Genomic DNA, 4,457 nt, shown 5'->3' on the forward strand with positions numbered 1-4,457 from the left:
TCACTGTGGTTTGAATGTGAAAGAAAGCTACCTTCTTTCACTCTGCTGACATCTTTTCTTTAAGTTTTTTTTTTTTTAATAGTATTATGGGAATAATTGCTTTTTCTACAATCATTGATGTACAATTAAAAACCTAATGGAACCTGGGCTTTGTGTGTATGCTTGATAAACAGCAGTTTAGTTAAATGCCTTTTTTTTATGTTTGAAGTTGTTGTGTGCCTTTCATCTGGCGCTACACCTTGGCTGTCACCAGGCAGGTTTCTCAGGATGTCACCCTGATCTTAGCCTATGAGAGCTGAATACAAATTCTAAAGGCCTCTTAGGAGGTTGCAGGGAAAGGGGCATAGTGAGTTTGGGGTGGAGTATGTACAGACTGGCTGGCTGGCTGGCAATGTCCTTGTGAGATGGCAGGTAGCTTGGTGCATAATAACAGGCCAGTTTTAAGTTCTCATCCTCACTTTCTTAAAGATACAGGTCTACAGTTCCTGAAACCCTGGGGCTAGATAAGTTACGAAATTCAGTTTTCCAATTTTAGGAAGATGATAGGGCACATCTACTGTGTATTATGTATAATACCCCAGTGGAGTCCTGTAACCAAACATGTTAATATTTCTGCAGCAAATATGTAGGCGAGAGGGATAGAGAAAGATTATAAGTAGCCTCATTTCACTTCATGTCAGTCTCTTCTGCCACATGAGTTATGGATGACCTGTTTTTCAGACCTCTTTGGGTTTTGGAAGTAGAGAAAAGGTATGTGGGTATGTCATGTTGATTCAGTAATGACCAGGGAGGCCCTGTGCAAAAATTTACCCTTGGCTAGTCTTGTTCTCATGGTGATCCTATGAGCCAGGTCCTCCAACAACCCTGAGGTTACAGGCGAGGAACCCAGGCTTAGAGGAGGAAGGTCACTTTTCCAGTGTCACATAGCTGGTAAAGCATTGTGGTGTAGCTGGGACCCAATCCAGGTCCTTCTGACTCTAAAACTAATATTCCTTGTCTCTTCAGTCACACGTGCAGTCACACTCAGGTTGACCCACATTGACAAAACTTATAAGAGACTGATCTAAATCCTGAATATCAGTGTGTTTAATTATACATTATTTTAACTTGATCTGTTCAAGTTAAAACAGGTCAGGGATTAGGATGATCCCTGAGCAAGGAATTGCCACTTGTCTGCCCATCAAGTATGTTTAGTCCCTGCAGGCTTGCTATAGGGACAGCCCCATGACTGGTGGAAGATGGGAACATCTTGGTGGCAAGGACCAGAAGATCATTCAACTTCATGGAAATGGAGTTTTGTTTCAGGATTACAGATGGCTGGGCCTGGGAACCTTCAGGAGCGCAGACAGTTCTAAAGGCTGGCCCCTCTTATCTCTTTCTGACACACTGAGTCTGCTTCTTTTGCTAGGTCACATTGTAGCTCACTGGCCATGCCATGAATTGAGCATCACACCACTGGTGATTTGGCCAGAGCAGGGTCAAGGGCCCACAGCCCTTTCCCCAGGCAATCAGGGTGGTGGCTTGTAATTTCCATTAGAAGGGTATAGAGGCCTTCTGAGGCTTGGCTGGCCTGGTGCAGGGGGGGCTAGATGGGGATTTAGGTGGTTTGCTTGTTTAAGGGAATGAAGCTGAGATTGCCAAATTAGATGGGTTTGAGCTCATTTGAATATTTAATGTAGAGGCTGTGGTGTCCTAGGGCAGTTTTCCCACTTGAGGCAGGAGTTAGCCAGCCCTTCTGTTTCCAGAGCACTTCGTATTAGCACCCTCTGATTATATCTACCCTGGTAGGCTGAATGGTGGCTCCCAAAAGGTGTCCTTCTAATCCCCAGAACCCACGAATACATTCCTTTACATGGCAAACGGGACTTTGCAGATGTGATTAAGGATCTTGAGATGGGGAGATTATCCTGTTTTATCCCAGGAGCACAGTGTCGTCACAGTGCTCTTTTAAGAGGGACATAGGAGGAATCAGAGGAGATGGTGATGAGATTGATGACTGAGTGACTCCGTTCGTTTTGTGTTGCTAGAACAGAACACCTGAGACTGGGTAATTTACAAAGATATATTTCCTATAATTCTAGAGGCTGGGAAGTCCCAGGTTGAGGGGCCCACATCTGGTGAGGGTCCTCTTGCTGTGTCATTCCATAGCAGAAGGCATCACATGGGCGAGAGAGAAAGGGGGCCGAACTCATCCTTTTATTCCTAATGCTAATTAGGAAGCCACTCCCGTGATAATACCATTAATGATCTAATCACCTCTTAAAGGTCCCACCTCTGTTGCATTGGGGATTAAGTTTCCAACACATGAATTTTGGGGGATATTTTCAAATCATAGCACTGAGCAGAGATTGGAGTGATGCACTTTGTCACTGGAGGAAGAGGCAACACTCCATGGAATACTGGCAGCCACTAGAAGCTGAAAAAGGCAAGAAAATGGGTTTTCCCTTCAAAATCTGAAAAACCCAGTCCTTTACAACTTGACTTTAGCCAAGTGAAACCGATTTCAGGCTTCTGACCTATAAAACTATAAGACTAAGTTTGTGTTGTTTTAAGCCACCAGTTTGTGGTACTAATAACTTGGTATAACAGCCAGAGGAGACTAATACACCTAGCAATGGGAGACAGCTGCTGATTTGGGGCCACCCAATATCTACTTCCTCTCCTAACCTCCCTTTAATATTCTTTTGGAGGAATTCTTTTCCCTATCCTGTGAAGTCATGAGGGGTGTGAAGGATGATAAAGCTAAGTGTCTGCACCCTCACTATGGAAGGTGAAGGGGTCCCTAAAAGCTCCTGCTGTAGTGCTCCTCCCACTGGTCACCTAGCTGGAGGTGGGTATAGGACTTTGAAATATGAGCAAATGGAGCTGGGGTGGCACATTAATGGTGGGAACAATATTGTGCTAACTTGAGCTTTGCGCTTCCTAACTTTGGCCTTGGGTAAGGATCTTATGTTATTTAGCCTTTGTTTCATAATCTATAAAATGGGTGCAGTAAGAGTACCAACCTCCCATTCTGCTTGTGAGGATTCAATGGAGGAGAGTCCATAAAGTGTCTGGCACGTGGTAAGGGATTCATCAATGTTAGCTTCCATCATAAATGGCGGGAGAGCCACATAAGTAGCCAGAGGGAGTCATAGAAAGTTCTTGAACCCGGGAAATAACATCTTTCAGCTTTTTTGGGGATATGCAAGATGGGTAATTAGGTTACTTTTGACCAAGCAGATTCGGGAAATGCCAGGCCTTGGGTGGGTGATGGGACCAGAGGTAGAGGGGCATAACTGCCACTACCTTTCGTGGAGCAGCCAACTTGCTCCGTGGTGGACTCACTGCATGCCTACATGATGGCACAGTGGATACTTGTTTGTATCTGTACCCAGTTTCAGGGGGAAGAAGCCCTTCTCTCACTTCCCCATTTTCTCCATGTCCTTCTGGGGGATGGCCCCAATCCCTTCCTAGAGAGGCTCCATATAGCCAGGTGTGGCTAATCTGGCTGTGGTGATTGGCTCATGTGGCTCTAATGGGTCCAGTGAAAGTCAACCCTGGGAATTTGGCTGGAACTATTGGGAAACAGCCCCTGCTTTCTTGGGGGCAGATATGAGTTAGGAATGACTTCTTAGGCCACTGTATCTATGTGGAAAGAACTCCATGAGAGTGAGGTTATCACAGAAGACGCAAGAGGCGAACGATTACAGAGACTGAGGTGGTTTGAGCGCCTGGGTGCAGCTATGTCTAAAGTGAGGCACCAACTCAGGCCTTTTGAATTATGTGATCAGGGATCAGGTATGTTCCCTTTTTTGTTTTACTTGAGAGGTTTTTTATTTGTGGTCACTTGTGTATGAAAAAGACCAGGCTAATATATGGAACCACTTACAAACTCCGAGAGACTTTTGAAGATTCTTTTTTCTAGAAGGGAAAACATTCTCTGCTGTTTTTCTGCCAACTTTAGGGTTTTCAGAGAGGTTTGGGGGAAAGAACGGAAAGTGAAAATGTGGGAAGAGTCCCTGCAGCCCCAGGGTTGGATGAACTCCTCCCAGCTAATTATACCACAGGGTTTGGGAGCAGAGCCCCTTTCATTAAACTCTTAGGAGTCTTGGATGGATAGGGCAGGAATTACACCAGTGAACATCAGAGAGCTTGGTGCATGCCAGGCATTGTGCTTTGGGATTTATAGTCACTGGCTGAATAATGACATTTTGGTCAACAATAGACCCCATATAAGTCGGTGGACCCATGAGATTACATTAAATTCCTATCTTCCAAGGATGTACCATCATAACGTTGGTAGGGTAATGAATTACTCATGTGTTTGTGGTGATGCTGGTGTAAAAAGCCTACTGCGCTGCTGGTGCTATAAAAGTATAGCACATACAATTATGTACAGTACATAATACTTGATAATAAATGACTGTTACTGGGTATGTATTTACTACATTATACTTTTTTTTTTTTTTTTTTTT

The sequence above is a fragment of the Propithecus coquereli genome, unplaced genomic scaffold (assembly GCF_000956105.1).
Source record: "Propithecus coquereli isolate 6110/MARCELLA unplaced genomic scaffold, Pcoq_1.0 Scaffold206, whole genome shotgun sequence".
Classification (NCBI taxonomy): domain Eukaryota; kingdom Metazoa; phylum Chordata; class Mammalia; order Primates; family Indriidae; genus Propithecus; species Propithecus coquereli.